We start from the raw sequence: 13,454 nt of genomic DNA on the forward strand, positions 1-13,454 counted from the left end.
CTATAACAGTTACCGTGGGAAAAAGGTCTCCATTTAGTCTCTCTCACCAATATTTGATTCCACAATAACCCAACATTTTCAAAATCCAATTGTAATTGAGACAGAAAGTGAGGTGAAATCTTCTGAAATGGGGCACAGACAGCAAAACACAGGGAGTTAACCCTTCCCTATGCTATCCCAAAAAACGATTTTTAAGCATTTTGGCTGGAGGTACATTTAAACAATGTACCTGTTCCGACTTACAGATTCCACTTAAGAACAAACCTACAGACCCTATCTTGTTTGTAACTGGGGGACTGCTTGTAGCTGTCAATTTTATTAGCTTGTAGTTTTTTGTTTTTAACTTTGTCTTCTTTTTAAGTGTATCTGTCTTACGCAGTGCCAGGACAAGGTCCTCTGACACCCAAGGCAAGGCTACCAAAGTTATTGAAAGAAAACCTACTAGCAAGTCTTTTGCTATGGGGATGCCAATATGTATGGTTATTGTGCTAGGCCAGGGATATGCAATTAGCGGACCTCCAGATGTTGCAAAACTACAAATCCCATCATGCCTCTGCCTCTGGGTGTCATGCTCGTGGCTGTCAGAGCCTTGCTATGCCTCATGGGATTTGTAGTTCTGCAACAGCTGGAGGTCCGCTAATTGCATATCCCCGTGCTAGGCCAATACCATTCGGGGGAAAATCGGGCACATTTTTTAACTTTTAATATAAACAATTAAGTACTGTCCGTGACATTGTTAGTATACAAAAAAATATTAATTCAGGGCAAGCTTTCAGGGTATGTCCCCTTCTTCAGGGTCCAAGCAGTACTGAGAACCTTGAAGAAGGGGACATACCCCAAAGGTTTGTATGTTAGTGCAAAAAAATAAAAAAGCGGACAGAACTCGGTACACAGTTTCTGTCATAATTATACTAATACGGCTACAATCACCTTAAACTTTTAATTAAATTTAAGACTCTATGCCTCTTGGTATAGATCCAATAAAGTATTTTCCACTTAACTGCATTAAAAAAAAAATCGATTTCCTTACTGTTGTTTTTTTGTACTAGGATATACAGGACTCCTAATAAAGATACTCTTTTGTCAGGCGTATAGTTTATTTAACAATAATTCATAATAATATAAACCTATTCCATTTAATTTGCATATGTAGAATTCTTTTCCTATTTTCTAATAAGGGAGAACAATGGCAGCCATTTCTCTAATGGATTTCCAAGTCTGACTGACTTGTGACTTACAGGGAATCATCTGAAAGCATTATTGAAATGCTTATCTCTGACCATGTAGGGTTCTTATACAGAGGTAACTTTATTATCGCCATTGAGGAACGACAGTTTCATCCTAAACTTTGTTTAATATCTTCTGTACATTGAGAGCCTTTCAAGGACATATTGGTGCGCCTGAGGAACTTCCAAAACTTCTGGTTATTGCTAGGGTCCTCACAACTCACAATGGGAAGCCCATAATGTAGCCTTGTTAGTGGTCTTTATCAATGAAATTCCTGACACATACAAATACTTTTTATAACAGATGTGGATTCAATTACCTTTAATCAAATATATACAGTATTTGGATAAAACTAATTCTTTTTTCTACCTGAATTTCAGCCTCCTATAAGCTCCTATACAACAGCAGAATAAGAGAGTGTGGTTAAGCACTCACATCCAGATAGTCCTCTGTTGCTTTCAGGCAATGCAAATGTTTCTACATGAAAGAAGTAACACAGGGGTTGGCCTTGTGTGTTAAGATTCCTCTTCATTTTCCTACACAGGTGTCCTAGACTAGGCGTCATTATTTAACTGCAGTATAATCTGAAATATGGCCAGAATCTGACCATTTTTCCTAGCCGGTATGCTTGGATCACAAGGATGGCTAAATAGAATTTCAAATCCTGTGGCATGTATAAGTATTTTGGCTGTGAAATTTGATGTTTGCCTAGAGTTTAGCCAGAATCTCCATATACTCTTAGAAATGATTTGAGGTCATACCTGTCAGTGGTTTCTGATGTTCTTTATTAAAACTATAATTGCCTGCTTTCCTGGATTACAACCTGTAACAATCTTGGTGGCTAACAGCTATTATGGCTTCTAAACAGTTTGTGTACAGTTTTCAGTACCTAATAGAGACTAGTCCCTCAATACGCACATTACATTTTCAGTTACTAAACGGGTATTGCCTCATGTTTGTTCTCTTGCCTTCATTACTTTGGTAAAACATGGTCTTCACTGTTACCATTTTAGTACATGTGTGATTTTTTATAACATCAAGTTTATTGAAAGCTAGCAAACGTGAAACAGAATTATGGAGTCGCAGCTCTACAGTACATGTGTTTTTTAGGTTGCTAAAAAGTACTTGCAAGTTGCAGATTTTATACCAGTTGAACAGGAGCCAAAAAAAAGATCATTAAATGCAGTATAACAGATTATTAAAACTACAATACACGCTTGAATTTTGCATACATAATGGTAGAAGCAATAGAGTTCCTAATGAGAAACTGTGAAATATTTAATATAAAGTCTGCGCTGCCTTTTAAATTGAATCAGAACATTTGAAACGAATTGGAAATTTGTAAAAGTACTTGTTATTAGTGAGAGTCATCTTTGAAAATACTGTATAATACATAGATGTGAACGATTTTAAGGTTGTCTAAAAGCAAAAATCATGAGTGGGCAGTACACTCTATTACAAGTACAAGAAATGTGGCTGTTCCTGCTCACTTTGACAATAAATGAGAGCAAATTTATAAAGTTTGTGGGAAAATAGTTTTCATAATGCAAATAACCAAAGTACTACATTTAATTTTGTACGTTTACTCCTCTTAGAGGCCTTAAAGTGGAGTTACACCCTGAATTTTTTTTTTACAGGAAAATGCTGCTGCTGCTGCAAAAAAAAATTACAATACATTTGTTATACTCACCCGAAATACCTGTTCCTGCGGATGTTCCTAATCTGCCTCTTCCTTATCTGTGGTGGGTCTTCTTCGGGCTTCCTTCTTGTGAATGGGGCGCGCTGCCTTCTAGGAACTGTGTGTATCCCAGAGAGCAGCCGCCCATTCACAAAGCAGCGCAAGCCTAGCGCATGCACAGTAGGAAACGGGCAATGAAACCGCAAGCTTCACTGCCTGTTTCCCTTACTGAGGATGGCGGCGCGGAACCTGCAATGATCCGGATTGGCATTGGGGGGAGCCATCATCGCGGGCACCTAGGACAGGTAAGTGTCCTTATTAAAAGTCAGCAGCTACAGTGTTTGTAGCTGCTGACTTAATAAAAATAAATTGCGGGTGGAATCCCACTTTAAACTGATTTTAGTTAAATGACTCCTTGGGTACATAAAACATGACAGATGTACAGTCATTATTTATACAAAAGATTTTACAACAATGTATGCTAATGCTTTATTACAGTACTAGCGATGAAGGAGGTTGCTACCATAACGGAAGGCTTTGTAGAGAACCTCCTTCAGAGTCTATCATATACAGTATGAGCTAGATTAACGTAGCTCTGCGTATATTTTGGCCGGTGTAGCGCATCTCATATGCGCTACGCCAACGTAAAATAGGGCGCCCAGACCAGTATTCACAAAGATCTGGCGCCGTACGTTGCGCCAGTGTAATGTAAATAGGCAGGCGTAAGCCCGCCTAATTTAAATGTGTAAGGTAGTGGGCGTGTTGTATACAAATTAGCCGTGACCCCATGTAAATGTTTTCACGAACGAACGGCGCATGCGCGCGCATGCTCAGTCACGTTGCATATACTCCCTAAGATACGTTGGCTCAATGCTTTTGACGTGAACGTAACCTACGCACAGCCCCATTCACGTACCACTTACGTAAACGACGTAAAATTTTACGGCTGTTCCGACGTCCATACTTTAACATTGGCTGCGCCTCATATAGCAGGGGTAACGTTATGCCGGACATAAGCCTTACGTAAACGGCGTAGCGGGCACAAGTACGTTCGTGAATCGGCGTATCTAGGTCATTTACATATTCTACGCGTAAATCTACGGAAGTGCCCCTAGCGGCCAGCGTAAATATGCACCCTAGATACAATGGCGTACTAACACTTATGTCGGTCGGAGGAAGCTATAATTCAGGCGTATCTAGCTCCCAGAATGGCACGCATAGATACGACGGCGCATCTTTCTACTTACACGGCGTATCTATAGATAAGCCGACGTATACAATGCTGAATCTAGCTCCATGTACCTGTCCTATATCTTCCTTCTACATATCCAAAAACTGCCCAGTTTATATTTGTTTTGTCACTCACATGGTCAAAATTTAGTATTTTATCATTACAATAACATCCTTGAGCTCTGGCCAAGTGACTTTGCTTAGATGATGTAATTGGTCAGGATGAAGTTTTTCCTTATTCTTATTCTTTTCTCTAATAATCAGGCTGCCACACTGTTACTTTGTAGCAAGTCACAATGTAATGGGCTAAAGCAGGGGTCTGATCTGCATCAGACATGTGTGAACACAACTAAAAACTGCACAGGCACCAGGATTTTCATCTGAGCCAGCATCCATGAAGCCCATGCTGACCTTGGATAATGCCTTAACCTTCTGGAGGGAAAAGCAGATGAAGGCATTATCAAGGGGTTTCCCATCATCTCTGAGATAAGTGATAAATACCATGAAGTATTACTATTACAAATCACTTAGCATACATATTATTTACATGAAAAATAGGTCTGGTGCAAGGTCCTCTTTAACAAAACAAATGAAGCAGTAATTGGAAGTCCTTCTTATAACAATCACCATTTTTACAGAAAAATTTAAATTTAGTACCAGAGACCGGAGAATCCTCTAAATATATTCAGAAAAATATCGAGACACAAGATTTGGAGTTTTGATGGGAAAAATATCAAATGAAATTGATAGTACAAATTTCATAATTTTATTTAAACATACATGGTTAAAAAAAATCAATAACGTTTAAAACCAGAACATGAAAAATCATGCGGTCACAATACAAAAGTTGGTTGCCTCTACATGTTTCGCCTTCTTCTGGAGCTTTTTTAGGACCTTTATACAATGTGGTCCAAGTGTGATCCCTCAGGGACCGCCAAGAGGTCCAATTAAGCATCAGTGCGCCACAAGGGGGGGGGGGGGGGCAATGGCCCTAAATTCACACCCTGTTGTGATAAGTCAAGGAATTCACAGGCTAATTATATCACTCCTAAAACTTATACTTCATATATTTGTAGTGAGCTTCAAAAGGACTGTGCCATCTAAACACTTCCTTCATTGAAGATGCAGTATTCCTTTCCTTAGTATCAATATGACACCATTGAACCCAGGCAGACCTATATTAATTAATCAATCCCAAGGGAGTATGCCTTTTCACCTTGGATTTGAAATCCTGCAGGTACCATACAGGATGAATGGCCACAGGTCCATCAATCCAAAACTTATATCAAACTGTCCATTGACATTACCCTCCTTTTGCAACTAAGTATAGTAAAACCATTACAGCTCAGTTTAATGCTAACCATAAGTGATGGCTGTAGGCAATTTCCTGTAACACTGGGGTGTGTAGGGATACCTTATGGGAGTTGTACCATTGTTGTTCACATACACGTGCCTTCTATGTTCTGTTTTATTTTTTTAATAAATGTATTGTCATAATAGGTTTGCTGACGAGCCAGCAATTTTTTAATATTTTTCACGTGACAAGTATTCCTTATGAAGATATCAGGGGTCTAATAAATCACTGTCTATCCTGGCCCCTGCCCTAGTCCACAACATGCTGGTCAGGATTTGACTGCTCTGAACCCAGAAATGCTCAGATTTGAGTGCTACCGGGTTCGTATAGTATCTTTACAAAATCTGATTTCCTACTGCTCACCATTCTGGTGCCTTTTTTTGGAGGTTCCAAGCTTCTAAGAAAGCAGGTGGATGCAGGAACCTAAGGGGTCTGAGTGAGTGCTGGGGTAATTGATTTGCTGCCATTTCTGTATTTTGTAAAGGAGATCAGTTTTACTAAAAAGCCCAGAATCAACAGAATAAAGTAATAACATATACTGGATATACTGTAAATATATATATATATTGTGACAGAGAGAGGCTGTCACTAGAAGTGTGTAGGAAAAGTGTTAATACGAGGTTCAGAACTAGCATTTCTCCAGATTCTGTAGTTCTGAATCAGATTATTCAATCCTGGGTCCAGGTTTTGCTAGATGCCTGCAACATGACTCACTACACGGGTGTGCAGGGTCATTATATAGTCAGGTCTGAGAATTGCTCAGAGTTTCTAGTTTGGAGGACCACTCCCAGTATGGAAGACGGAAGGTCTCACCGGGGTCGGGGGGGGGGCCCAGTCAGAAGCCACGAGACAGAGGTCTCATCGAGGGGCCAGAGGACCCAGCCACAAGCCAGGAGACAGCAGGTCTCAGTTCCAGGAGTTAAGTCAGCTAACGGCTGCCAACACGTAAGCTAGGTTGCTTGGTATTTTCATTAATACATGTTAGGTGGAAAAAAACCTGTGTGGGCAAATGATGTATAAGTGAGCCTTTCCTTTTCAATAAAAGTGGCCTGCTGCTATGCCCTAAAATTAGTTTGGACTGGCGCAACTCATTCTAAAGGCACCTGCTGCTTGAGTTCAATCTCGCAATATAAATATTATTATTTTTATTATTCAGGATTTATATAACGCCAACAGTTGTCACTATATAAATACCTGTGTGTGTTAAATATATATATATATATATATATATATATATATATATAGTTGTGCTCATAAGTTTACATACCCTGGCAGAATTGGATGACTTGCATTTTTCAAAGAATATTAATAACACAAAAACTTTTCTTTCACTCAGTGTTTGGACTGCAGCCATTTATTATCAATCAACTGTGTTTACTCTTTTTAAATCATAATCGCAACAGAAAATACCCAAATGACCCTGATCAAAAGTTTACATACCCCCGTTCTTAATACCGTGTATCTCTTTAACATCAATATCAGCTTGTAGTCTTTTGTGGTATTTGTGGATGAGGTTCTTTATCTTCTATATCAGGGGTGGCAAACACAAGGCCCGCTAGGCCTTGTCATGTGGCCCACGCAGCGGCCCCCGTCGGCAGGGGGATCTCTCTCATGGCGGTGATCAGCGATGGGCCAAGCCGAGGACAGATAGGCCTGAGAGCCTGGCAGAATAGTTCAACCACGGCCTCCTCTTTGACCTCGCCCCCTGATTCTGCCCCCCAAGAGGTGAGAAAAGACGGGGCAGCATGTCCCGTGCCTCCAGAGCATGCATTGCTCTAACTTTCCGGGGAACAGGTTGACTGGGGACCCAGAGAACGGGCACGCTGCCAGGGAGCCGCTGGAAGGATCAAAGGAGACACACTGCCATGAAAGGTAGGGCTAGCAGTCTCTCTCGTTATCTCTCAGCCTCCCCCTCCTTCCCCTTTCCCTCAGCTCCCTTGTCTCTCTGATCCCAATGTCTCTCTAAGTGAATCCAAAACACCAGTGTTTCAAAAAAACTGAATTGTACAAATGGATATAAAAAAATAAAAAAAAAATGTTTTATACTTATTAATAAAATGTTCATTCATAGCCATGTTTTTTGAAAGCTTTTTATTAATTGTTATATGAAATTAGTTTGTATATTTATATATTTGCACAATTGTGTGTTCTTGCAGCACTGGTGATTTTGATTTACTACCCAGTAGGGCTTTCTTAGAATTATTGTATTTGATTCATTGTTTTATGAAATGTTCTGTACTTTAATTATTTGCACAATGAGGTTGAGGTTTCTTGCAGCACTGGTGATTGGGACTCACTACCCAGTAGGGTTATTTTATAATATTTCAGTTAATGGAAGCTACATATGTCATAGTCGCACTATAATACTTGTTGCAGCACTGTGTACTTGGGATCAATACCCAATAGTGTTTATTTTTTTAACCTTTTTGATTTTTTTCTATATTTATTGTGGTTTATATATAGATATACAAAAATATATATACAACATTTTCAAAAAGGTTAAATACAAAACCCTACTGGGTATCGATCCCAACTACACAGTGCTGCAACAAGTATTATAGTGTGAATATGATATATGTAGCTTCCATTAACTGAAATATTATAAAACCCCACTCCTAATAGTAGGAAGGAGAGAGCATAGATGTCAGAGTTTTTTTTTTGAGGGGGGCGGTGAGGTCAGAACCCAGGAGGAGGGATGAAATCAGTTGTTGCACACTGTGCATAGCATACTTCTGAACCCTGCACAGCGCACTCCTGAACCCTGTGCTGCATTCCTATTCAGCACAAGAGAACTTTATCAGAGACTGCTCAGACTGAACACTATGGTGGAGTGCAGATACAACCCGCCCTTTGAGGGCAACCAAACTGCTGATGCGGCCCCCGATGAATTTGAGTTTGATACCCCTGTTCTAGATGCTAAAGCTGCCCATTCCTCTTGGCAAAAAGGCCTCTAAGGTCAAGAGACTGAGATGGCCACTCCAGAACCTTCACTTTTTTCTGCTGTAGCCAATGACAGGTCAACTTGGCCTTGTGTTTTGGATCATTGTCATGTTGGAACAGCCAGGTACGTCCCATGTGCAGCTTCCTGGATGATGAATGCAAATGTTCCTCCAGTATTTTTTGATAACATACTGCATTCATCTTGCCATCAATTTTGTCCATATTTCCTGTGCCTTTGTAGCTTACATATAACCAAAACATCAGTGTTCCACCTCTGTGTTTCACAGCAGAAATGATGTACCTTTCATCATAGGCCTTGTTGACTTCTCTCCAAATGAAGCATTTATGGTTGTGGTGTCATCATTCCAAATGACTTTGTGCCAGAAGGTTTAAGGCTTGACTCTGTGCCGTTTGGTGTATTGTAAGCGGGATACTTTATGGCATTTGCGTAGTAATGGCTTTCTTCTGGCACTCGACCATGCAGCCCATCTTTCTTCAAGTACCTCCTTATTGTGCATCTTGAAACAGCCACACCACATGTTTTCAGAGAGTCCTGTATTTCACCTGAAGCTATTTGTGGGGTTTTTTTTGCATCACATTTTTCCTGGCAGTTGTGGCTGACATTTTAGTTGGTCTACCTGACAGTGATTTGGTTTAACAGAACCCCTCATTTTCCACCTCTTGATTAAAGGCTGATTGGCATTCTCAATTTCTTTGTTTATTTTTTATATCCCTTTCCTGTTTTATACAGTTTAATTACCCTTTCCTTCAGCTCCTTTGACAAATATTTTGCTTTCCCCATGATTCAGAATTCAGAAACGTCAGTGCAGCACTGGATGAAAGATGCAAGGGTCTGTCAGGAGTACAGAAACTCATTGACCTTTTATATACACACACACACACACACACACACACTAATTGCAAGCGCACAGATCATAGGTGAGGATGGTTACCTTTTAATAGCCATTGAAACCTCTTTGTGTCAACTTATGTGCATTTAATCAGGCCAAAATCACCAGGGAATGTAAACTGTTGATCAGGGTTGTTTGGGTAGTTTCTGTTGTGATTATGATTCAAAAAGAGTAAACAGTTGAGTGATGATAAATGGCTTCAACCAAACCCAAACCATGAGTGAAAGACATGTTTTTGTGTTATTCATATTCTCTGAAAAATGGCCAGGCAATCATAAATTCTGCCAGGGTATGTAAACTTAAGAGCACAACTGTGTGTGCGTATGTATATGTGTGTGTGTATATGTGTGTGTGTATGTGTATATGTGTATGTATATATAATATATATATATATATATATATATATATATATATATATATATATATATATATATAATGTGCATCTCATAAAATTAGAATATCAACAAAAAGTTTATTTATTTCAGGCTGATCATCTCCATGCCACGTCACATTAATGCAGTAATTCATGCAAAAGTAGCCCTGACCAAGTATTAAGTGCATACTATACTATACATGGACATACTTTTCAGTAGGTCAACATTTTTAATTGGTCTTACGTAATCTTCTAATTTTCTGAGATACTGAAGTTTGGGTTTTCACTAGCTGTAAGCCATAATCATGAAAAAATTAATAAAAATGCTTGAAATATATCGCTGTGTGTAACGCATCTATATAAAAATTAGTTTCACTTTTTGAATTGTATTGGAGAAATACAATTTTTGATGATATTCTTATTTTTTAGATATACCTGTATTATAACATTGTGTTTTATAAAAAACATAACAGTTGTTTACTAATGATAATGTAGTAGTGTTGCAAAATATTACAATTATGCTTCTACATTAGGTACAGGAAATGATTGCACACACACACATTTGTATATGAACTTTATGAAACAAAAAACGGCGTCCCAATGCAAATGGCATTTCTCAGTTATGAAGATTGATATTTCTGGTATGGTTGTGAAAGGATCTTTGTTTGAGCCAAAATGTCCTTTTCTTAAAACTGTCATATGTCTATTGGTAGTAAATATAATATATATATATATATATATATATATATATATATATATATATATATATATATATATATATATATATATATATATATATATATATATATATATATATATATATATTTATAAAATATATATTATATTTTTTTCTTTTAACAAACCAATCTCGGTGCAAAGCAAAAGGAATGCCAGCAAATGTGCTTGAGGGAGGTAAGAAAAGGACTGTGGATAAGACTAAATAAGAGGTGGGATGCAGAAATGTCATCCTGCATAATGTCATTGTAAAGGTAGAATCTGGATATTTCAGTGTTCAGATCACAAACCACAGAGAATTAAATAGTCTTTAGCTTCTGTGCATGTTGCTATAACAACCAATTGTTAAATTAAAAAGCAAGGACTTTAAGCGCTAGTAATATCAAAAGTATAAATCTGTATTAAAAAGTGCTTGGCAAGGTAATAAAACAATACAATTTAATCAAATGAAATGGAGGGAGAAAAATAAAACTAAAAGGAAAGTAAGTGTCGTCAGAAAAGTTAAACTTTTAAACTAATCAGTGCATTAATTTTCAATTGTTCTAATGGTCTTTTTATTATACTAACAAGAGATGCAAAATCTAAGTATGTAAGTAGCCACATACACATTTAAAACACACATATGTGAACTGTTTACTTTCCAAATTAATAGCAATTGTCTTTAGTTAGACTTGCAATACAGAAGCCCCTGCCAAGAAGAAGCATAGCCAGGTATTTGACTGCAGAGTTAACATAGCTTGCTATATAACACACCTGACCCTATTAATTGGACAGTGAGAGAGCAGTAACCAAATGATGTAATTCTGCTCTACTTTCTCAGCTTTTTCTTCTGTTTTCATTGGCTCCTGGTGTTGTCTATCCATCTATGTGCAGCTGTGCAGATGATATCAAAAGAGCTCATAGCTATACAGATTATAGTACTTACAATGGTTTCACTTGTATTAATTTTTCAAAAAATGTTACTATATTAAAATATGTTCATACAAGTTAGCGTTAGAGTTTAGATTCAAAATTGATGGATTGTTCAGGTGTGTGGACTCTCCTATCAGGTCCACACACCTAAACAATCGGTGTGCAGGTGAATCTTAAAACCTGGACCCAAGACTGGGGATTTCATCCCACCCAGATCCCTAAGAAATCACCGGGCTCGAGGTCCCAAAATGGACTTTAGTAAGTAATGAGGAAACAAATGCCAGTTTTCTCTGTACATTATAAGCTCCCTGGAGCCCCTTAACCCATCCAGTTGAGAATTCTGGGTACATACACTGGTGGGGTACCATACTACCACAATATAATGTGTGTGTGTGTGTGTATAATAGCAAAATTGTGCCACATATTCTAACGTCGCATGACTAAATTATACTTTTTCTGTGCAGATTACATTGTTGTGAACCTTTTTAGAGGCATTAAATACAATGTCAAGAGATTATAGTTGCATTCATCAGAGCATAGTTTAGTTTTCAACAATTGCTTCTCTCAGTGTTTTTCTATTTGAAATGTACATTCTCAAATCATTTAAAGGAAGTAGCAAGGGCCATTGCAAACTGTTATCAAGCTCTTCAGGGCAGAAAATCATTGTGCCAGCAAAATCCCAGTTACAGCATTGTGTACACTCAAATTCTATAAAAGAAGAAAAGAAAAAAACATTATTAATTTCTTTTGTTGTAGAACTGAAGCAGTCCTGAAAAATAAGACTCAGTGATGAGCTCCGCCAGCATTCTCATGAGATTGTTTGTTTTTGTGTGCGAGTGTCATCTCCACAGCATTGCTTGAACATCACTATAAGAAATATTAATAGAAGCTCAATAACAGACTTCTTTCTGTTGTAAATCCTAATTTTCATTTTACAACAGAAACAGTCTTAAGACTTTTCAGGCACGATTTTATGAATAGATTACCCATGCATTATTACTATTTGTTTTAACTAATATTTCCAAATCATCTTAAATTGTATTGCACTGTGTATTCTGTATATTCAATGATTATCTATTGTTTATTTACAATAGTCCTTATTGAATTAGCAATACACCTTGTTTGATGAAGGCATAAGGGCCTCATCCCCACATCCAGTCCCCAAGAGCATATAAGGGCTTGGTTGAAAGGGGACCTAGTATGGTTTGGAGGTGGGGACCAGACGCTTATTGTCCTGGTTCTCCTAGGCTCCATGCCCAGATAAGGGCATAAAATGGATTTTAAGTGCATGCCACTTAAAATCTGAATATAGAAGCGCTCTTTATTATGAGGGCACCAGCTATCTGCCCTCTCCAGGGGAATGAGTCCTGGGAAAAAAGTACAGTTACCCTCATCTAACAAAAAATAATGCAACATTAAATAGATGTCCACGCTGTTAAAAAGTCCTTTAATGCAAATTCCATTAAAAAAATTAAACTTTTATCTTATCTGTCTGTAATTTCATATTTTTTGCACTCTTTGTTACTGTAACTACATCTTTATTCAAACTGAGGGCCATTCACCTAACATAAGTTAAATCCACAGAAAAAACAAATCATTGCACAGTGAAAAAATGACTATCAAAATACACCAATTTCCAGAATGATTCTTTATTACCTTGGACACATTGCTTTTAGTTTTAATTATTTTGAAATAGTGAGTTTTAAAAACCTTTTGCAACAGTTCACTGATGCTTAAATGTTTTTCTTATAAACAAAACTGTGTCAGCACCATGCCAGAGTTGACACAGTGATCACATGGTTGACAACACACTGACTAATTGATGGAATTATTAGTGGAAACCTGGAACAGCCAGTTGTATTGGGTCCTAAAGCTAGCAGTGTGCTAGAGTAACAGTGTTAAAGAGTAACATAGATTACAGTGCCTGCCGCCGAGAATGTGTTTTTAGCACGACGGCATCGCGCTGATTCTCGGCGACAGGGTGCCGACATCTCGCACTCGCTGGAATAGTAAAAGCACATTCCAGCAAGCACGTCATAGAAGCGACGGGAGATCCGACTTGGATTCCCGCCAATTCTACACGTGTGCAGCGTT

At 38.1% G+C, this 13,454-nt stretch overlaps 1 protein-coding gene across 1 annotated transcript in view; it reads left to right on the forward strand.

Moving 5' to 3' along the window:
• The window catches only part of LOC120935697 (collagen alpha-1(XIX) chain-like), a 335,822-nt gene that overhangs the window by 68,164 nt on the left and 254,204 nt on the right, over positions 1 to 13,454 (forward strand). The window lies entirely within an intron of this gene.

Source organism: Rana temporaria, chromosome 4 (assembly GCF_905171775.1).
Source record: "Rana temporaria chromosome 4, aRanTem1.1, whole genome shotgun sequence".
NCBI lineage: Eukaryota > Metazoa > Chordata > Amphibia > Anura > Ranidae > Rana > Rana temporaria.